The sequence below is a fragment of the Bos taurus genome, chromosome 1 (genome assembly GCF_002263795.3).
Source record: "Bos taurus isolate L1 Dominette 01449 registration number 42190680 breed Hereford chromosome 1, ARS-UCD2.0, whole genome shotgun sequence".
NCBI lineage: Eukaryota > Metazoa > Chordata > Mammalia > Artiodactyla > Bovidae > Bos > Bos taurus.
Window position 1 is genome coordinate 95,406,563 of NC_037328.1, and position 24,066 is coordinate 95,430,628.

General features: G+C 39.7%; 1 protein-coding gene across 9 annotated transcripts in view; it reads right to left on the reverse strand.

Annotated features, from left to right (window-relative positions):
- Positions 1-24,066, reverse strand: part of FNDC3B (fibronectin type III domain containing 3B) — a 358,677-nt gene that overhangs the window by 285,327 nt on the left and 49,284 nt on the right. The gene's annotated exons all lie outside the window — the stretch shown is intronic.

The following is a 24,066-nucleotide window of genomic DNA, read 5'->3' on the forward strand; positions in this document are numbered from 1 at the left end:
GACCACAAAAATTCACCTGTAACAAGTCAGCTATTTAAGTGCACTGTCATGAGGTCAGCTGAAACTCAAATTCTTCCAACTGGTGTCGGATTTAGAAGGGATGAAGCAAAACCCAGGGTGGCTTCCCAGGCAGCTCAATTGTTAAAGAATCCGCCCGCCATGAGGAGACCTAGGTTCAATCCGTGGGTTGGGAAGATCCCTAGAGAAGGGAATGGCAACCCACTCCAACATTCTTGCCTGGAGAATTCCATGGACAGAGGAGCCTCATGGGCTACAGTTCATGGGGCTGCAAAGAGTCAAACATGACTGAACAACTAAGCACAGACAGCAAAACCCAAGAAAAACAGCTTGAAATTGGAGACCACAGACCTGAGTCTCTAAGCAGTCAAGTAAACACAACCTCCAGTTCCTCAGCCTTGTTATTTAGAAATTTAAGTCCCCTAAACCCAGAGATATTCCTCAGAATAAAATGAGATAATTTGAGAAGATAGAAGTGTCAAATGAACATTTATCATGCTATCCCTAAGGTAGTTACAAAAAATGAAGCCAAAGAGCATGACTTCTAAGAAAAGTTTTTCTCTTTCACTAGGATCAAAATACTGTTCATAAGCAGTTACTCCAAGCAAAGGTTAACTACCTACACTGCAGTTGTTGCAATTTCTGACCTTGCTATTAACTCAGTAATTAATCAAGTTCTAATTCTCTCTCCCATCATCCCCTTGAACTGCATTTATCCTGTTGCCTATTTGCAGCTTTATTACTTGTGCCTATCTTGAACTTCCCTGTGCCTGACAGCACCTATAGTACCTTGTACAGAGTAAGGCTTACAGGCACATTTCATGGTTTCCACAGAATAAATGATTTTCATGTATGAATTCAAAACAACACAAAGCCCACTCTCATTCCATAATAGTACCTGCCACGACTATCTAGCTTTTCAATAAAACAGCAGGAACACAATAAATTCCTATTTAAGATATGTATTCTTTAAGAAGTATTTACCCATCCTTCACTTATGTCTAAAATTTTTGCCACAAAAAGTTTAATAGCATAGACAAAGGAGAAAAATACCCACGTGCACACACTATTTTAAATCAGTTCAGAAATAAACTGCCATGTAGTCCATTTTAAATTTTTTCTCATTTATAATAAAGTTCCCAAAAATTCAAATTCAAGACTTTTATCCTTTAATACTCAATATCCAAATCAGGCAAAATAGCAGGTCAAGTCCTTTAATGACTATCTCTAATTTGTCTCAAGTGTGACAGAAATATTTCTTAAAACCTCCATTCTGAACATTAAATATATTTCCCTCCCCTCAAGCCCACCCAAAAGAAATCCCTTCCCTGGAAGTATCAAATGATGCATACAAACCACCCAAGAGATTATAAATTTTTTATTTTAAATCGGTAAAATTTTACACTATTCATTATAACCCCATTTGGAAAAACTAATTATTTTAAGTACCAAAACAACAAAGTCATTTCCCAACTAGGGAAGCACATTCTATAATAACAAGTCTTATAATTCAGTGTTAACAGTACCATCATGCTGTTTTATGAGGCAATTACTCAGTTTCTAAGCAAATAAAAATACAAAACTCAAAGCCCAATAGTTTATCCTAATGTAGGAAACAGATTTTTTTCACAATAAAATTAACCAAGATAACTTCCACTGACACCATGAAGACATCAACTGCTTGATTTTGAGTAGTACTACTAACAGAGTACTAATATCCATTTCAATTTTATTTCAAATATACTTAACCCTACAAGTGCACGAGGAGAGAAATGATTACTTTTCCTCAAACTGGTATTACACAGGCCTAATTTCTTAAGCGTGGTGTCTTATCTAATGATTCTTCAACACTGGAGGTTGAATAAACAGGGCAGTAATTTACATGAGGGGTCTGAGAATAAAGCATCTGCACGTAAAGAAGCACTCCACACTCACTCCCACCTTTTCCTCACTCCTTCCAAGGAAGAGTCCCAAAGCACTTGCTGGTGAGATGATGGAGACTGTGGCTCTGTCCTCTGTCCTCCCCTCTGCTAAAGTAGTGAGCACCAAAGCCCTCTCCCACAAGGGACAGTCCTGATCAGCTCACAGACAAGCATAAGGATGGAACCTACCCTCTTTTCATTCAGTGCACAGAGGTACTAGTAGGACATAATTGTGATCTAGTGAAAAAAAGTTCAGGCATTCCTAACCACCCATCGCTAAAACCAAAGAATGTCTCAACTCCAACATTATACCTAACACTGACAATTCCAATTTTAGACACCTTCTGGTTGGCGTCATGATAAACAATAGGATTTGCTATCATCAAAATACAGCAATCCAGCCCCACGGGCTGGCGCTCTTAAGCACAAATGTCAGGTCCAAGTTGGGTAGTTAAACTCCAGGTTCTGCAACTGTGGGATAAAAGGATAGATCCCCTCCTAGTTCCATGAAAGTCTTAATAAATGTAAGATGAGAGAAGGTGGGAGCCCACACAGAGTTGAAAAAAATCCCAGAGAAACAAAGTCAGCTGGCACAAAGAAATAATTGCATTTGTTTTGAAACTCATATAGGCAACTTTGGGCAATGTAGCTATTCCATACAAAAAAAAAAGATGCCTGAGTCCTGTATTTCTTTCCTACTAGATGATAGATTATCCGCCTCACAGATGTGCAGTGGTTGTTGCAAATTACTTAGAGGGGAACAAGCCAGGGGAAGATGGGGAACTGTGCATAAAAAAGTCAACTATATATACAATCAACTCCTTAGACAGCATACAGTGGGAACTTATAAACACCACACCCCTAGTGCCCCAACGCAACCAGCCAACAACCAGACCTTTAATCACAGAGAAAAAGGGAAGAATGAATAGACTCTGCCATAGAGTCTCACTTCTCATAACCAAAGTTGTTAATCCTCTTTACCCTCGGACACCAGCTTGCTACAAATCCAAGGCCTATTTTCTAGTCCCCAAGAGATCCACCAGAGGCAAACCAGGCTTTGTCCTGCCTAGAATACAAGGCAGAGATTGATCTAGATGGGGTGGTTCTCACAGTCAACAAGGTGTAAATATCCTTTCTACACTCCATATCCTGCCTAGAATACAAGGCAGAGATTGATCTAGATGGGGTGGTTCTCACAGTCAACAAGGTGTAAATACCCTTTCTACACGCCATGCACATACAGAGGATACGTTCATTTGCCTGGAATTCAAGGGCCCTACAAAAAAAGTAATAAATTATCTCTAGGCAAGATAATGCCCAGCTATTTAACAAGGCAACTGCCTGGCAACCGGTCCTTAAATCATCATGGAACAGAAACCATTTAGTGCCATGGACTGTCGAAAGGACAAGAGAAAAGGCAGGAAGAAGAATTATAAAAGAATGAAAACCATAGATGCAAAACATAAGACTTAGGGTATAAAGCAATACTGTACTATGGTTAGTACCTAGTTTTGGTTATTTCCTAGGGATGGAGATAGGTTGGGAGGAAGTAATGACTTTTCCAAATACAAAGTCAAATGTTCAGGCTGCAAATTGGGAAAACCACTCGGCCCTAGCCATTGACAATTAAAGAAGGTTAAGAGACTGGGGAAGGCTTGCCATGCATCAATAATTAAATGGTGACCACTCCCCCCAAAAAGTGAGTCTCCTCTGTTTTGGTTGGTAATCCACACAAAACTACACATGTACTCAATTTAAACAGGTGTGCCTCAGCCCCACTGCTCTGAGGAGACCCGGAGAATGTGACATGCCTAAGAAAGATGACTGAACTTTTTAAATGGAATTTTTAAAATGAAGCAATGAATGTAGAAGGCTTACTATCCAAACAGTTAACTTTAAGGACCAAAAACTTTATTTGCCAAGATTGTGGGTGGAAATTATACATTTTCTAACTTCATTATAGAGCAGGCTGGCCATAACTTTATTTTTTATTAGGGATGTAGGGTCACTGTTTATAATACTATGCTCAGTCACAAGGTGATATAGTAGGGAGTTCCTAGGCATTTTGACCTTACCTACTCAGAGAAATTCACCCCTACTTTGAGTTCTTATGTTTAAATTCTGTTTTTTCCTCTCTTCCTCATTAGGTTATACCTCAAACCACACCTCCTCAACTCTGAGAATCATACTCAATTTGCTATCTTAATCTTCCTTGGGCTGGGAAGCCAGGTTGTTAGTTCTATACACATAGAGGAGTGGTTTCTGGGGTCTCAGAAGCTCCACTCTGTGCCCTGCATCCGTGATCCCTGGATGACTGAGCTGTAACCGCTTTTCATGTCAGTCAGAAAGTCTCAAGAGAAATCATCCTGACAAAACCCTCATTATCCTGGTCTGGGTTCCTTCTGCCCTAGACAGATGTGTATCTGAGTAGGCCAAAGCAATCACAGAACTCATGCATTTTACTCAAGGCTCTTCCACATCCACACTGTCCTCACACACCACCGAGTTTTCGCAATAAATTCATTCTTGGATTTTCCAGGCAAGAATACTGGAGTGGGTTGCCATTTCCTTCTCCAGGAGATCTTCCAAACCCAGAGATTAAACCCAGGTCTCCTGCATTGTAGGCAGACGGTTTACCATCTGAGCCACCAGGGAAGTCCCCTTTACAAATATAGAGTCAATAAATGTGCTACAAAACTAATCAGAATAAACCAATGGAAAACAGATGACTTCTACTGCTGCTGCTGCTGCTAAGTCGCTTCAGTCGTGTCCGATTCTGCGTGACCCCGTAGACGGCAGCCCACCAGGCTCCCCCGTCCCTGGGATTCTCCAGGCAAGAACACTGGAGTGGGTTGCCATTTCCTTCTCCAGTGCGTGAAAATGAAGTTGTTCAGTCGTGTCTGACTCTTAGCGACCCCATGGACTGCAGCCTACCAGGCTCCTCCATCCATGGGATTTTCCAGGCAAGAGGACTGGAGTGGGGTGCCATTGCCTTCTCCGGACCTCTACTACGATGTTTTTTTCTAATGCTCCGAATATTTTCTTTTCCACACACAGAGCTCCAAGGTTTCAGTGCTATTCTTTTTAATTCTTACTTACCCATGCTTCCAGTTCAAAGAATTCAGTGACAACCACAGGCCATCACAACCTCTCCCCTAACCACACATCCTAGCATAAAACCACAAGTGCTTCATGCCTGGCCAGTTCTGTTCTTTTGACTGACAGGGAAGGGATGCCACGTGAGCACTTGCAGCTGACTTCCCTCCCTCTTGAAAGCAAGTCGTTTGTTTCCTTTCTTACCTGCAGGGAGGCCCAGCGCCAAAGAAGTACGCTAATGGCAAGGATGGGGGCTGGGCACGCTGAACAACAGATCCTCACTGTTAGTAAGACATTTAGTTCTGTCCAAATATGACCCTAAAGCTTTTACAAAACACCTTACTTTAAAATAATATTACAAAGGGTCTTCAGTTTTTACATTACTCTAGGCACTGAGTTATTACTTTTTCCTTTTCTTTTGCTTCCCTCACTCCAAGTCTAAAAAGGTTTTCCATGGTATTTTGGCCCCAAACTATACTAAGAAACATACGGCCAATTTAATTTAAAAAAGAAAACTGATTCTCAGGAGAGAACCACAGATCCATTTCCAAAGGCCAGAGAAAGAAGTTATATACTAGGAAGAATTTCTAACTTGAAAAAAATCAAAGCCTTCATCACTGCTGGGAGAGTTTTAAGTCTGTGGGCCTGGCCTTCAAATGAGTAACAAAATGTCCCGCACCTCACTCCATGGGCCAATGACCCAAATTTCCTTACATTAATTCAAGATGTGAGTGAGCAGTACAGTACACAAATTAGTTTCAGATGACAAGAGGAAAAGAACCCCAGGAGCACCAAAAGGAACAAAGCAAAACCATCAGTGCCAAATGAAATGACCCCGCGGGGTGAAAGGAGATGGACTCCCTGAGTTAAATCTCAGGGCAGCGCCAAGGTGCAGGCTCCCAGGCTCACTTTACCTACACCTGACTTTTGACCTATTCTAAACCATCCCAGGGAAGTGCAGAAAAAGTAAAAGTAGAATGAGAACCAATAAGAAGAAAGCATTGTGTCAATCATACCTTAATTTTTTCTTAAAAAAAAAAAAAAAAACCACATCATCAATTTTAACTTTTTGCTTCTATCTGCAATTCAAATGCACTTTCAGAAGCAAAAGGGGTTTCTTGATGAATGGGAAATCGATGTATAGAAATCAATTAAGACCTATAAAGCAATTATGCAAATAATCTAATAAATAAAACCATCTTCAGAATTCATACCATGTGTGCAGTGCTTAGTTGCTCAGTCCATGTCCAACTCTTCACGATCCCAGAGACTGTAGCCCGGCAGGCTCCTCTGTCCATGAGATTCTCCAGGCAAGAATACTGGAGTGGGTTGCCATGCCCTCCTCCAGGGGATCTTCCCAACCCAGGGATCAAACCCAGGTCTCTCGCATTACAGGCAGATTCTTTATCATTGAGTCACCAGGGAAGCCCACGAATACTGTAGTGGGTAGCCTATCCATTCTCCAGGGGAGCTTCCCAACCCAGGAATCGAATTGGGGTCTCCTGAATTGCAGGAGGGTTCTTTACTAGCTGAGCTATGAGAGAAGCCCTCAGAATTCATACCACTAAAAGTTAACTGTGATTCCATAAAGCTTGAATCTTTTCCAATAAAATATACATTAACCAATCACCTTCACAAAATCTAAGCAGCATGAAAACGTTTTGCTTGCTACTTGCCTGTTCTGCAGCCTGAGAAGAATATGCTCTTGGGCACATTAGTAAAATCATAGCTTGATTCATACTTCAACAAAAGCTCCTTCTCTGCTAAAAATACTTACTGACTTCTAACAGTAAAAATCTACTCTGGACCACATGTCAGAAAATTGTCACAAACTCACCAGGAAAATGTTCTAGCCATTTTTCTTAAATAGTAATAAGGAAAAGAAATTTTTTTTCCCGATTCAACACAGCAAGGAGTCAAAATTAGTAGACAAAATGATGATATGATGAACTCACTGAATCACAAAAAAAAGAAGTGGGGCTTTGTTTTGCTGTGTTGTGTTTGAGGCAGATGGGTGTGAGAGGTTACTATGAAATTACTGTATCTCTTTTAAAACAATATAATTATCAGAGAGCTAATGTTTTATGAGTGATTACAAGGTTCTTAATGACTCCCAAAGAAAAACCTAAGCCTAATAAAATTTAATTTATTACAACAAACATTTGTACAGCTGATTCACACTTGTATATGCCATGACTGTGGTAAAGAAAGAAAAATCTTAAAAAGTCAAAATTTGACAGAGACTCATACAGCCCAGAAAAAAGAAAGAAAAACTGCTTTCTGGACTTCCTTCTCATACAGGTGGCCACTGTGTACACATGCCCTCAGTCACAAGAACTGACAGCTTCCTCATGTGTCATCCTATTAGCCAGATTTAGGAAAACAAAGAGGCAGAGATGAGGAAGGGAAAGAGTTATTGAAAGAGAAAGAGAAGAAAAAGTTTTTTAAAAGTTAGTTATACACATTCTTGGAGAAGGCAATGGCAACCCACTCCAGTACTCTTGCCTGGAAAATCCCATGGGCGGGGAGGAGCCTGGTGGGCTGCCATCCATGGGGTCGCACAGAGTCGGACACGACTGAAGCGACTTAGCAGCAGTAGCAGCAGCATACACATTCTTATAAGTAATGGGGTATCAAAGTATCATTGCTATTTTCATCAGAGAAACCTCTTACCTTCCTGCTCCATTCTGGTTTTGAAAGATAAACCCCTGACTGATACTTCAAGACCTAGAAATTCTCTAAACGGTTCTAGCCTTCTGAGCAAAATGAGAAACAGCTTTCTGATAATAACTATAGAAACACCAACAATAGCATCAATAGAAAAAAAAAATGAAAACAAAATAGAAACATGATGCCACCTGCTTTACCTCTGAAATTGAGAAAAAGCTGCTCATCCATCAAGACACATCAGCCAGTTTCTACCATGTTCCCCCCACTGTGAAAGCAGGACTTTTCTCTCCCTCTGGTAACAGCTACAGCAGCGGCCGTGGCATTGGCGCTGACTGTGTGGAATAAGCACGTGGCCACTTGGGAGCCTGATGTGGGGCACTGCCATTGGGAGGCAAGGCTGGAGGTGGTTCAGTGCTTTTCTTTGTACCGTCTCTCCCACACTGCAGGCAACCATGAGGAACGGCACCTGTACAGGCAAACGCCCTCCTGAAAACTGAATCGAACTGCGCCCTCAAACAGGATATGGAGAGAAATTTAAAGATGCTTATTAGAATTTTTCACAGCCCCTCCACTAAAAACTGTTCAAACGCCCACCAGTACGTTAGAGGAACAATAAGAGCACTAAAGCAGAGAGACCCCAAGACTGAGTTCTGGAAAACATGAGTTCTAATCTGAGGTTTACCAATCATCAGCTTTAAATCTGGACACTTAATTCTTCCTTTTACCAAATGACAAGGTTATAGATTCACCTTCAAGGTTTCTTTTTGCTCTATTATCTTTCAAAACACCTCTGCCTATAGTGCTTACTTCATACAGATTAAATGAAAACTGAAAAAAGAAGTTTACTCAAACTCTATAAAAACCTATTAGTTTCTCTCACTCATATGAATATAATCTGGGCCTCCTGGATAAGCGAGGAAGAACCTAAAGAAAATGTTGAAAAAAGAATGTACTGAGTAAATAGTGATAGTAATCACTGTGCTTTTATGCCAATGAAATCTAATTTTACAGCTGAGTTCTACACAGCTGTGAAAGAAAGACTCTTGCCATGGCTTGCCACTTGAATGAGAGAAGGAGTGGTGATAACTGTTCATGCAGAAAAACTTCTTGAGACATGAGCAGTACCTGGAGGTATGCACCCAGCTGGTTGGTTGAGGCACAAATAGTCTGGAATTTGTCTTCTTGTCTGATATGAGTTCATTAGTGAAGTTAAATCACAGTTGTCTGAAAAGGTTCCTAACCTTAAAAACATTCTTGCTTTCAGCATCCAACTATAAACACAGGAGAATTAAGTGGCAACATTTAAATCCACAGGAGAAATGCTGTGAAATTGAGTTTAGATTAAAAACACCACCACCACTGCTGTCATGGATTAAAATAAGTAATATGTGATTCAAACAACAAATAAAAAAAGAACTGTCCACTGTGCTCCAGAGGCTAAGGAGAGATGTCAAGTAGTCTAATGTATAGGCCCCACCTTTAAGAATCCATAGATGCTCTCTTTATTCTAATTTAGCACAGTCACGTCTGAACTCAAAACTACTATATAAGGAAAGCACTATTTCCTGAGAAGGAGAAATCGTCTACATGTCTGAGGATCATATGTAAACATTAATGCATCAAGGCTATTTTTATAATTCTCCATGAATATAAAGTGGTTGGCTGCTTCCACAGCCCCTCCAATATACCTCAAATCTTTAATGAAACACAAAAACTTTTTTAAAAATTGCATCATTATATATACACAATCTCTGGACCTCAGATCCACGTCCACACATAAACAGCTCAGTTCTACAAATATTAACTAAAAGGGAAAGGTGGCCCAACTAAAAAAAAAAAAAGTTTACCAACAAAAGGTCCATTTGTTTTGTTCATTGTTTTTAAACAGTGTTTAAAGAGGTCTGCAGATGTAATTAGACATTTTTATTAGAACACCTAGACTCTGGATACACGCAGCACAATAAATCTCACATCCCTCTCTCACATCTCAAGGATGACAGTCTAGCATCTACAAAAGAACATTCCAAAGCTATGAGCCCTTATTTTCACTCACATCCAAGCTAACTTTGTCACATACTTTATCCAAAGATGAGAATAACTGAAAATATTTCTTTGCAATGACTTGGAATTGTGTGGTTGTTTCTTTATATCTTTTTCTATAGGATGTTGGAAAAAGGTCTAGAAGACTATAATCCAAAAGTGGAAGAAAAAAAAAAGTCACTCCTAAAGGCCCCTCTAGCTCTAGGTCTTCCTACCTCCACACCAGTCAAGCTCTAAGGTAGGTGGGTGGGGGGCTGTGTGTGTTGGGGGTGGGGGGGAGGCGTGGCGGCACCCATGGCAGAGTTCTAGAAAGAGAGGAGATCTATACTATGAAGACACTCAACTCCTCCCCAGCCCTCGGGCACTGCCACCTGCCTGGAAGCCCCACAGCAGGCTGACAGGTCCCGCTGCTCGGCAAGGCCCTGGCTCAAGGTGTGCCTGCACAGGCCCGGGCCTCAGTTCCTTCATGTGTAACATGGGTGCTTTAACACAACTTCTAGATGGCCTTCCCTGGTGGCTTAGCAGTAAATAATCTCCCTGCAGTGCAGGAGACCTGGGTTCAACCCCTGGGTCAGGAAGATCCCCTGGAGGAGGACATGGCAACCCACTCCAGTATTCCTGCCTGGAGAATCCTACGGACAGAGCAGCCCACAGGATTGCACAGAGCTGGACATGACTGAGCGACTGAACAGTAGCAGCAGCACATTTCCCTCGAATGAAATCCAAAATGTTTCTTATTATTCTGCATTTAGAGATCTATTATGAATTAAATTCACATGTTTATAACCACTTGGGTACCTAACAGCCACGTATAACATTTGTTACTTTGGAGGGAAGGGAAAATGTATTGCAAACACCAAGCCGTTTCTGGGAAAGGCTGAAAGGAAGAGTCCCCAAAGCAAAGAGGGTCACGGCTTGAAGCCCCTGGGCACTAATTGTTCCCGAGCCTCACAGCATTCAAGTGAAGGAGGCAGTATTCCCCTCTGATCAGATATTATTATAACTAAGGTGGAGAGAGGTTAAGTGATGTGCCGAAAGAGACTCAGACAGAAAGTGACGGTAAGACGTCAGCGTTCTCTGAGCGAGCTGATTATAACATCTAAGAATCTGGCAATAAAACGTGGCAGTGGAAGGGCTGATGAAAAATTCATAGGTTAGTGAATTTGAAAAATTAGACAAAACAAGCACATAGTACAAAATTCAAAAGGTAACTTTCAAAGACACCCAATCAAAGTACATCTCTCTCCTATCCAGTCCCCAGCTCCCTGTACACACAGCCAGTAACTGAATTTTTGGTGTATCCTTACCAAGATGCAGATTTAATGATTTTTAAAAACACTTTTTAAAGTACTTTAAAGGGAAGTTAAGCAAATTCACTATACTATCATGTAGTCCAGATGGTTAAAATTTAGGGAGAAAAAGGAACCAGCAGAAAAACAAACTAGAAAATACTGAAGTTAAACCCTCAGTGGTGATATTCTGACTATGATGGGCCATAATGAAACACAAAAGCAAAATTACTTCACAAAGGAGGGCAGCTTAGCAGGTTATTGATGAGGAGACTGTTTAGAACAAGGTATTTGGTACAATGGGTTTCAAGATTATATTATTTTCAATATCCCAAAAGAAGGACTCGGCTGAAGAAAATCTAAAATAACATCAAAGAAAAGGACACGAACAAAGATAATCAACCATTCTTTTAAAAAATATTTAGTGAGTATCCACTGTGTGCCAGGGACTGTACTAGAATTTTAGGATTCTAGAAACAAAGGCGTGAGGTTTAAATAGCATTACACTGAAATGTTATATTCGATAACCCAAATCCACATTGGGCACTTCTGACAAAACCCATCAACAGATCACCATGCTCTATGAAAACTTTCATCTGAGATAAGCTTCACAGTCTAACTCTGGTTTCCCAGCTGTGGCATCTTTCCTAGTATTAGGTGTGCCAGAAGATGAATTTGTCTCAAAACATGCCCCCTTCCTCAACCTTCATTTCTGATTAGCCAGAAGAATACTAAAATTTTTTCCTTAATCAGCTCATATAGAACCCAGTCATGCTTATTTATGCAACAACAAACTCAGTTTTGTCGAATTGATGTTATAAAACACTCATGACAAGGATGAGCTCTAAAGCTGTTACTTCAGTCTCGTAGAAGCATCGTTGGTGTTTTATTCAGTTTATAATTAAATATGCATTTCAAATATTTCTAACACTTTATTACTAATTTTAGATGTTGGTTCCAATATTTCCTCCTCTCCTATATGGGGGGAGATGGGGTGGTGGAGAAACAAACAAGAATAGTATATGATACACTGAAAATCAGTTTACAAACACGTTTTTTAAAACAAACTATTTCTTTAAGAGTCCACAACTGATGACGTCCTCATAAGCAGCTCTGTATTTCACCTGATGGGACTAAACACACCACAAATACCAGGTGTTCCTTAGAACTTACAAGGTACTGAAACAGAAAATTCACATGAAACGATGCTTATAAAGACACGAATTAGCAGGTGCAAAGACACACCGTGCAAGGGAGTGTCTATCTACTGTTTCAGATTTTAGACCATTACAACAAAATTTTAACATGAATATGCACTTTACTAATTCAGACTGATATTTTTGAAGACTCCAAAATGTGGAATTTTTCAGGAAAAAAAGATTTTTTTCCTTTCTTTTAAGGAAAAAAGAAAAAAAAACTGCAGAGATTTGTCTTACTGGATGAAATGGCAATTGGTCTATACAAACTCACATGCAAATGAAGTGAATCTAAATGTTTGAAAGCATGGTACTTGCTTATATTCTAAGCAACCCCTGTGAATAATGACATCATTAATTACACTAATATAATTTGTTAAGAAAATGCAAGGAGGCTGTATTTATTTATTTATTCATTCACTTAGGTTCTGGTTTGTGTAAGACACTCTTTTGTGCTGAAATCATTCAAACTTCAAATTTAAGCAGTCCACTAACAGGCTTTAAAACCTTTCCAGAAAAATAATTTTAAATTTCAACTCTGCTACAAAATGCATGGTCTCCAATTCAATTTTTGTATTTCTCCTCATGCAAAAGCACTAAAGACAAAGTATTTTTCAGTTAACACTATTGAAGGACACAAAGCATAAGATTGAAAAAGACATAAAAACATTTTAGGATTATTAATAGTTACAACTTCATGAAACCCATTAAAAGAATTTCAGGATCACCCAAGGGCACCCCCATACCAGACTCTGACAACCACTACTCCATGCCAAGCACCTTAGATGTAAAAATGTAAGAAAAATGTAAATTCGCTTTCTCGTAGACAAACTTCCCTATTTTATATACTCTATACATCCACAATTCACCTGGCAGGGTCTGAAACAAAGAACAAATTAACCCAAATGAAAAGTATCCGAATTCCAGCATGGACTTTTCTCTCCAGGAGTTTATGTTACACTCTTTAAAGTACTTCGGTGAAACAAATTCATTTGGTAAAGTCTTGATAAGAGAGCAGCAGGCTGGAGGGATAGGAAGTGAATGTTGGGGAGCAGGTACTCCTGGGCTTGGAATGTCAGGAATGTCACATTCGGGACAGAGTGGGACCTGACTCCAATAAATCCAGGCCTGCTGGACAAGGACCGAGTTCATTCTCTCAAGCAGTCACGTTTATGCCCTGGATTCAAAGCAAACCATCAATTCCAAGGAAATAAAGACAAATAATTTTGTGTTGCCATTCCCAAGTAAGACTCTTATCTGCCCTGATCTCCAGACCTTCACTGACTGCTCAGTGAGCCCATGTGAAACCCACAGATGACTTGATCTAGTGTTTTATACAGTCACTGCTTTATTTTCTTTATGCGAAGAGTTGACTCATTGGAAAAGACTCTGATGCTGGGAGGGATTGGGGGCAGGAGGAGAAGGGGACGACAGAGGATGAGATGGCTGGATGGCATCACTGACTCGATGGACGTGAGTCTGTGTGAACTCTGGGAGTTGGTGATGGACAGGGAGGCCTGGGGTGCTGCGATTCATGGGGTCGCAAAGAGTTGGACACGAATGAGCGACTGATCTGATCTGATCTGTTTAGGTCTTCACCAGAGAACCCAAAAGGAGTTTTCCTGACACATAAGGATAACTCTTAAAACAAGAATCTCAAGCTTCAAATATAGACAGAACAGTTCGTGAAAAGGTGACATTCATTTTCCTAGAGCAGCAAGTAAGCAAGATCAAAATATGCCACAGTCAACTGACATACATTCAGCAAACACTGTTAGGTAAGGGGCTTCCCTTTTATTTTTAAAAATAGATGAAGCAAGCATATTAATTTTTCACTGGCCACTATAAATAAATGGAACTACAAAATACTTTCTTTGCAAGGGGATTCTGGCCAGGCGCTGTGAGCCTGACCCCGAGTGGAAAGTGTATTTACGTTGCGGAGAGGCCGCATTGTGTGCTGGTGGGAAACCACTTCTCACAAACCTCCCATTCAAGGGAGGCCTCCACAATAGGTACTCACACAGGAAGCAGGCCTCACCAAGAGCACCTCAGACTGTTCCAGAGAGAACTTTCCGAGGCAGGCGACGGTAAATGCCATGTTCACAGGCCCCAACTGCCTACACTTCAGGGTCAACAAAGCTGGTGTTGTCCACAATCAAGCCCCCAGGTTCTTCCCAAGGTTAAAGGGAAGCAGTTGACAAGTACATTTCATTTTGTAGCTAATCTCTCAGGGCATCACTTTGTTTTAAAAAAAGTCACAAGGACAGGACATTTGCTTTTCTCAAAAAAACTGGAAAATACTCCTAAGAAGCTATTGCTTTTCAAAACTAATGAAAGGTGTTAGTACTTAATAAGCAATTTAAAAGAAATCAAAATTTTATCAGTCATTTATCTCTATTGAAAATTAGGGTTCCTTAAATACTGACCATTTTGCTTAACTGCCAAAGCAAAAAAATAATTATTTTAACATCTCAAATGGGAAAGTGGGCACTGTCAGCATCGTATCAATGACTTCTGCACAAGTATGTGAGGAAACAAAGATAATGGTGACACATGCCATCATATCAATCATCTGCTAGTTGAAAAATGAAATAAACAAGTAAGTTTCATAAATTTGTGGGCCCAGTCACTAAGTTGTGTCTGAGTCTTTGCAACCGTATGGACTGCAGCCTACCAGGCTCCTCTGTCCATGGAATTTCCCAGGCAAGAATACTGGAGTGGATTGCCATTTCCTCCTCCAGGGGATCTTCCAGACCAAGGGATCAAACCTGCATCTCCTGCAATGGCAGGTGAACCACTGAGCCTTCATCAGTTTGACTTTTTTCTCCCTACTACTACTACTAAGTCACTTCAGTCGTGTCCGACTCTGTGCGACCCCATAGACGGCAGCCCAACAGGCTCCCCCATCCCTGGGATTCTCCAGGCAAGAACACTGGAGTGGGTTGCCATTTCCTTCTCCAATGCATCAAAGTGAAAAGTGAAAGTGAAGTCACTCAGTCGTATCCGACTCTTAGCGACCCCATGGACTGCAGCCTACCAGGCTCCTCCATCCATGGGATTTTCCAGGCAAAAGTACTGGAGTGGGGTGCCATTGCCTTCTTCTCTTCTTCTTCTTCTTCTTCTTCTTCTTTTTTTCTCCCTACCTTAGCTTTAAAACACACACACAATTCAGTTCTTTCAAAAATGTTGATTAAATTCTCAATACCCCATTTCTCAACCTGCTAAAGAGAAGTAACAGCTGCTTCCTACAGGAGTATTCTTAGGTCATTAAATAATTTAATGATATTGGGCAAGGGGCAACTCTCCTCTGGCTTGCTTTTCTCATTTCTCTAATTAGGGAACAGAACTCCATGATCACGGTCCCTGGATCCTGTTAGATCAAGCTCTAACAACTTGTCAGTTTGGGTACAGCAACAAAGAATATCACCATTAGCACATCTCAAGGGTTGATAGGAAGTCTAATACTTAAGGCAGTCACCGTAAAATGAAAAGGATCTGTACCCATAAATACTACTTACAAACTTCAGGAAGTCACTACTGCAGCATGGAAAGAGTAAACCAGAAATATTATATGGAGATGTTCATAACAATATTCAGTGGAATGTACAGGGTATATATGTACACATAAATGCTTATAGGACTGTAATGAAATAAAACCAAAATGTTAACAATGTTTAACCACTGGATAATGAAATGAGTTATATTTTTTCTTTTATATTTATATTTGAGCATCTATAATTTGTATAATCATAAAAGTTAACTTTTATAAACCCATTTAATTCAATCTAAGTTGCACCATGTGACTGCTTACATTTTTGTGATGAAGTATTTCCAAATTAATGTACAAATATACAAATAAAGACCTAAAAGACATGATTTAGCCAACTCTCCCAAAAGGAACTTCCACCATTCGGCCTGGACTGTGTGGAACACAGTCGATGAAAGAACATCTGTGGTTAAGTAATAGATTGATTTGGTAACATTTACAAAACCAGCCCTGAGGTCATGCTTGCTGAGTAATCCCTAAGATTAGGCATGCTCACTAGGACCAACAGTTTTTTTGTTTTATTTTTTTTAAGGGAGGAAGGGAAAGCAGGTTCCCCAGTCTTCTTACCTTTTTTAGATAACAAGCACTCCAAAAAATCTTTAAACTGCCAAAATAAATCAAAATTTCTAGGTGGAGAAGTCTCCGTCAATCAAATGAGACCCAGCAAGTCTCAAGATAAACTAATAATAGCAATCTGTTACACACTTACTTAGCTGTGCCTACTATGCTAGTCCCTAACTAGCACAAAGGACTTCAAAAACTCCAGCTATGAAAAGAACAGGGTGGGGCCAGAGTTGCCTCAGGGCTGGCAGGCTTCATTCTCAGTGGAAAAGTAACTACCCATTCTTATCTTCGTGGTTTCTCCCTACTGGTGCACCCTCCCTCATCCGAAACCTAAAAATATTTGTCCTGTGTTTTAATCCCCACATCCCCATATATTATATACTACATGTTCACTCTAGGAATCTGGAAATACAGAAAAACAGGGCGAAGGTTTCTATTCACCTAGAAACATCCACTGTTAAAAAGGTGATGTGTTTCGTTTCAATTTCTTCTATCCATATGAAACCTATAAAGTTAGAGGGCTATAGTTTACACACGATAGACCTGCCTATTTTTCATTTCTGATATTTCATGATCATAACACTGACAACTTTTAAAAAATAAAGAACTGGTTCCTAACTAACATTTTCAGAGAATGTGGCAAAGTCTTCTTCAGGGTCCTGGACCTTAGCATAAAGCAAGGGAATAACCATGTATTCAACTGAGAAGATCAATGTGTATTAAAGGCATAATTTCTTTCTATCTGACATCAGGTTATAATGATACAACACTCTTAGATTATGTGTAAGTATTTACATAGAATTATCAAGTGAATGGTCCCCATATAATACTGTAAGTTCAAATTTGTGTTTCTATGTTTCCGGGGAAAAAGTTTTGCTTTACACAATGAAAGATTATGCTGCCAATTGTAAACGGATTTGAAATCAACCTGCTAACAAAGGAAGATGTACAAAATACACTGTTTATAGGGAAATAACAACATAGAGGAATAATAGGTTAACCAACAGAAGGTCTATGCTGTAGTCCAACTTCTGCAAAACTAGGAATATGTTTTTCACAGACAACAGAAATGAAAGACTATCTACCAAAGTGCTCACAGTGACGATGGTTAGGCAGGTAGGATGACGGCTTCCCTGGTGGCTCAGACAGTAAAGAATTCACCTGAAATGCACAAGACTTGGATTTGATTGCTGGGTTGGGAAGATTGCCTGGAGAAGGGAAAAGCTATCCATCCATTCCAGTATTTTGGGGCTTCCCTGGTGGCTCAGACAGTTAAGAATCCATCTGAAATGTGGGCGACCTGGGTTCAGTCCCTGGGTTGGGAAGATCCTCTGGAGGAGGGCACAGCAACCCACTCCAGTATTCTTGCCTGGAGAATCCACGTGGACAGAGGAGCCTGGTGAGCTACAATGCATAGGGTTGCAAAGAGCTGGACACGACTGAGCAAGTAAGCACAGCACAGGTAGGATGAAGAATTTATCAATACATTCTGACCTTTATTTTTTAAGAGATACTTTTGCTAAGGACAAAAATGTATATAGAACACAGACCACTTTACAGGCAATCTCATATTTGTCAAAGAAGCCAATGGAATAATGAGAAACAGATAATGGACATTTGGCCAATGAAAATCCTATTATACAAAACACACTTCTAAGACTTCCTGAGAAGGGTCACTGATGGTAGCAGCTCCACCTTCTAAATTGGTACAGTGGCTCACAGGTGTGGCTCGCCCTCACCCTGGGCACAGCTGGGCCGACCCGCAGGGATGGTGCGGCCTTGGCTCTAGAAACTATTTTCAGTTTCAAGATACACCACAGAATCCTGAATCTAAAAAGGAACCTTGAAAAGTTCAGTCTGACACAGGCTTGCACAATATTTAAACATCCCTAATTGACCACAGGCTTCAAAATACCATAACCCAGCATTTTTTTTAATTATCCTATATCCTTCAGTTAGTTATCCCGGATTTCCTCTTTCAAAACAGTCGGTGAAAACACATTTATTTGGAAAAACAGGATGATAGGAATAGATAAGGTCAGAATTAGACAAAACCATGTCTGAGTCAGTTAAAAATATAAAGTGTTGAATATTTTAAATCACCACTATTGAAAGGATTCTTTAATAAAATTTTGTTCCTCTGACTCTTACACTCCTGACTAGCAGGGCCAGGGTCCTAAATGAGGAGTTAAATCACTGCTAGATTCTGGAAATATCTGGAACCATCTTATCCTGCCTACCATCTCTCTCTCATCTCCCCTTTCTGTCCACTCTAACCTGCACACACATACCATGTAATTCATTCCGACACATATCACTCTCATTGGGCCACCACTCACTTTCACAAACCAGGGATTCTTTAAGCAGAAGCCAGAGCAGCCTTCCTGAGAGATGTAGAATGAGGGACTGGGCACTGTGGAAGCAGGAGTTTCCCTGAGCTAACTGCTCCAGGTCTGACACAGGAAATACTGCAACAGAATCAGGTGGGGTGCTTGTTTAGAAACGTTAATTCCTCATGAATGTTCATGGCAGCATTGTTCATAAATGCCAAGAACAGGAGAAACAACCCAAACGTTTATCGACTTCAAGATAAATAAATATGGTATACCTACACAATGGGAAATTATTTGGCAATAAAAAGGAATGAGGTACTGACACATGACAGAACATGAATTAACCTTGAAAATACTATGCAGAGGGGAAAAAGCCAGTCCCAGAGGGCCACGTATGGTATAGCTTCTTTTTATGAAATGTCCAGCACAGGTGAATTTTTAGAGACAGAAAGTAGATTGGTGGTTGCCTGGAGCTTGGGCAGGGTGGGTAAGGGTGGGGGTGGGCATGGCAGAGTGACTCCTAATAGGTTTCTTTCAGAAGGTACAAAAATGTGCTAGAATTTGATAATGTTGGTAACTGTACAATCTTGCCAATATGCTAAAATACATATATATTGAAATTGACATCTTGAATGAGTAAACTGTATGATGTGAATTTTTTCTCAATAAAGCTGTTTAAAAATCCAGATCCTTCGATTCCACCTCAGAACTACTAAATCAGAATCCCCAGGATTCCGTCGACCTGGATATCTTCCCTCTGAATAAGAGCAGGTGATGTGCATTTTCAGAAAAGTCCTAAAATACACTATACCATGTCTTAGATCTTTCCTAACGCTATATATAGAGGCTAGGTATCATATTCTGTAGCTCAAAAACACTTTTCAGGCCAAAAAAATCCTCTACAGTCTCCTGCCTATATAAATGTATTTCCTTCTCTGTCCACACAACGCTCCCTCCCACCAGTGTCATGACTCCCCAGGAGCGTGTGATGGCTGAAACTGTGCATCATGTTCCTCACCTCCTCTTTCCTAGGACATTTACCTTTGGCCCAAGCCTTCAGTTCAGTCCAGTCGCTTAGTCGTGTGTGACTCTTCGCAACCCCATGGACTGCAGCATGCCAGGCATCCCCGTCCAAGGCTTATCTGCTGCTTAATGCTACCTCAAGGTTACTCCAGTTTACAGTGACTTCCACTAAGAGCTCTTTGGGGCTTCCTACCCTCAAGTGTGAAAGGAGAGTGATGGACTGCTCGACTTTCTCCCATATCTGGTAGTTGAGCCTCGCTGAAGACTCAAGAGACACTCTAGGCAAGCAAATTTTCCTCATTTACTTATTACCTCCAAATAATGTGTTTTGGGCAAACTTCTCCCTGACCTGATGTATCAGGAAGTTAAATAACAACTTAAGGAAGATTTTTTTTAAGGCGAGAGCATATGCACCTGTTAAAAGGTTCTCAGGATACTGGTATAGGACCCTGGCATGTGGTAGTGGCTCAGATATTTGATGCATTCCTTGATACTCAAGAAGTTACTTCTTTAGCTTCAGTCTATTCAGACTTCTAGGTTTGCTGAAGTATCTACAAAGATCTTCCACATACAGGAGATTTACACTCTGTACTGCTCCTGTTTGACATATGAAGGTTGCTGTTCTTCTTTGCCAAGAGGACACAATCAACCCTTATCAGAGAGACCTGTAATATGTGTTGGTCTTTCTGCCAGTGATGATGGCTTATGAAAGCATTTGAAAGAAGAGTTGTTAAGGTTAGAGGTGCATTCCATGATCACGAAATGAACAAAGATAACTGGCCCATCTTGTGATTAAGCTGCATTCTTATTTTCTGAAGCAGTAAAAAGTCATTCATCACTGCCCCCCAAACCACATACACAGCACAATGTTAGCGAAACGCCAGAGCACTCCAGCTGACGTTCCTGGAAGCGACACAGTTTTGAAAATTGCTCTTCAGTGACTACTTGTGTCAAGATGAATAAACAAAAATTTCACATGTGTTAAAATAAAAGCCTATTATTTGAAGAAGCTAACAACTTTTGTGTTACATTTTATCAGTACAAAATGCATTCCTATATTTCCGGTAACTGTAGTGACAAAGCTTCATAAACCTGAAATTTAGATGCTCCAAAACAAATATACATAAACACATACATATATGTATACATACATGCATAGATATATACTCTTTAGAAAAAGCACTAGGAGATTACAGAACCCATAATCCTATAATGCCTATTTCTAAATCTATAAAATATCAGACTCCTGTAATATGTAATAATTTTTTTCAGATGTTTACAAATTAAGGGAAAATGTATACCTCTTCTTCAAACTGTACTGTCTTTTCACATGTTAATATTATACAAAAGCTTTGTAATTCAAAATTGAGTAAAATCCCATCTATATATACATATATAATTTATATATATACATAAATATATATGAAGCATCTGCAACAACAAATATAAATGCAGTTAAAACCTGCAACAGCATTGCCAAGTGAAACTCCTACCTGCTCTACTTAACAGATGAGACATGCTTGTACCTCTAACAATTGCTACTTCAAAAAAAATATTTTCCCATGGATGGACCTCAAGATTACCATACTGAGCGAAATAAATCAGACAGAGAAAAACAAATGTTATATGATATTGCTGATATGTGGAATCCTAAAAAAAGGTACAAATGAACATATCCACCAGACAGAGTCACAAATGTAGAAAACAAACTTATGGTTACCAGGGGGTAAGGCTAGGGGGAGGGATAAATTGGGAGATTGGGATTGACATAAACACACTACTATATATATGAAAAAGTGAAAGCATTAGTCACTCAGCTGTGTCTGCCTCTGTGATCACATGAATTGTAGACTGCCAGGCTCCTCTGTCCATGGAATTCTCTAGGCAAGAATACTGGAGTAGGTTGCCATTCCCTTTTCCAGGGGATCTTCCCAACCCAGGGATCAAATCCACATCTCCTGTGTTGGCAGACGAATTCTTTACCATCTGAGCCACAAGGGAATAGATAACTAATTAGGACTTACTGCAGAACACAGGGAACTCTATTCAGTACTCTCTAATGGCCTATATGGGAAAACAATCTAAAAACGAGTGGATATATGTATAATTGATTCACTTTGCTGTATACTTGAAACTATCAACATTGTAAATCAACTATACTCCAACAAAATTTTAAAAATATTTTCCCAAGTTCTTCAGAAGAATTTTATTTTATTCTACTGTGTTGCCCCAACCCCTTAACCCCAGTCTTATTTTAGTAAATTATTTCCCAAATTCTTCATAGCATTGAAGAGAATACTAAAATGAAAACTTAAATTAGCTCTATTATTTTCAGTATCCAGATAAAATAAGGTAAAGAATGGTTTAGTTTTAATCTTGTGAGCTGGAGCCTAAGTGAGGATATCCCTTCAGTTTATTTTCACAATCCCATCATGTTAGATGAGAAAACAAAGTGCTAAGGAGTACTACCCTGGAGAATCAGAAAACCTGGGTTATTCTGATTCCACCAAGAACTCTGTGTGTGTTCTAAGAACAAATCCTTCTCCAGCTCCTTAACAGGTGCTATTTGGTGAGAACCCTGGCTTTTTTCTCAAGGCCACTCAAAGTGATTTGGTACTTGCCTGGATTACAGTGCTGAGAAAGCCTCACTGCCCCAGGCCAGTGAGAGCTGAGAGATGGCCACCAATGTAGTGAGATTTAAAAACTGAGGAGATCCATGCCACACATTTGCCATCCTTTGTGCACCAAGGATCCCCCCACTCAATTGTTCCCAATCAGAACCCAAGTAGTAGAAAAGAAAACACTACGACCAGCGCTGGACAAGCTTCCAGACGGAACCCTGGTCTCCACCTCTATTTTGTTCAACATTTCAAAGACAATAGTAATGTCTGAGAATTTTAAATCGTCTGTTAAAAATTTTAATCAACACCTAATAATTAAGAGATTAAAATAAAGCACACCGACTCAACTTATTTAACAGACAGTCGCATCTGACAGATTACCACAATCAGAGCACTACTACAAATGAATACATGTTGAAATCATATGTATGACTGAAGTGAGATAAAGGTGAGTAGACAGATCTGGAAATTTCTTCCCTCAGTTTTCAAACATTTATTGGGTGTCTTATGTGCCTGGCACTGTGCAAACACTAGAAATACGGTTTTACACATTTGGCTAACTTTGTAAATGAACGAAGATTTCAAAAAAAAAACCTTCAAATAATGAGTAGAGAGTGAGATTTCTCAAACCTCCATGTCCTTGATCTTTACAAAACAGTCTTATAGGAATCTTTTTTTTTTTTTAATGGTCCAAGACCCTTCTGTCAAGGTATTAAGATATTGCTATGATTGAAATTATAATCTGGAAGCATCATACTGCTGAGGGTTCAGTAAATCTGACATTCAACTTGTGAGTGGTGTGTGTCACCATCTACCCACTACCTTCAATCAACTGAGGATTCAGGCCGGACCATCAAAGGGAAATCCCCCAACCTCGGCAGAGGCTGTGCCACGCTGCTGCCTGCTTCCAGCGCTCACTAAAGAATTCTTACTGTTTTTTCCTGGGGTCTAAGCAATTCTGTCTTGCCCCAATCATATACTGTGCTCCTATAACGTACATTCTGAAACACGTTTTCAATACATTCTGAAAGATGTGTTCATACATTCTTGATTCATAGATTTCATTCAGAAATGAGAATTCAAAAAGGAGATAATTTGTCCTAATTTTTACTCTACAAAATCCTATGGGTATTAGTTACTCTGAGTTTAAAAAGCTCACAGCACACTGAAAATCCTACTTATTCAAAACTAATTCTGTGAAATTCAACACCACGACCAGTCAGTTCTCTCTCAATGCCTTTTCTGTCCATAAGAGAGCTAATTTCCCTATCACTTAAACCAGAACCCTGAATATTATTTGGCCATTGTCTATGCATCTTAAAAGTCTTATTGCTGGATACATGAATAAAAATAGTTCTTTTTTATACCCTTTACACAAGCTACTTGTTTTAAGCATCACATATCCTTAGGAGAATGCCTTCAACACAAACAATGAGATTGCACTTGTACAGCTACCTTTTGTAGAATTTACTTTTAAAATGATTTCTAAATGATCAATTATATTTCAAAACATACTTGTGAAGACTCAATTTTGAAAATTTGCTGCATGTACACTATTGATATATTTCAACTTTTTAAAGCATTTCACAAGGAATTCTAGCACTGTACACGCTGCCTGAAATCTACATGATATGAGAAAAGAGGATCTCAGTGGCAATCTAGAGACTTGGTTTAATTTGTTTTATTACAAATACCAGCTGTGTGACTTGAGTGTCTCCAAGCCTTCATTTATCTGCAACGTGATGTG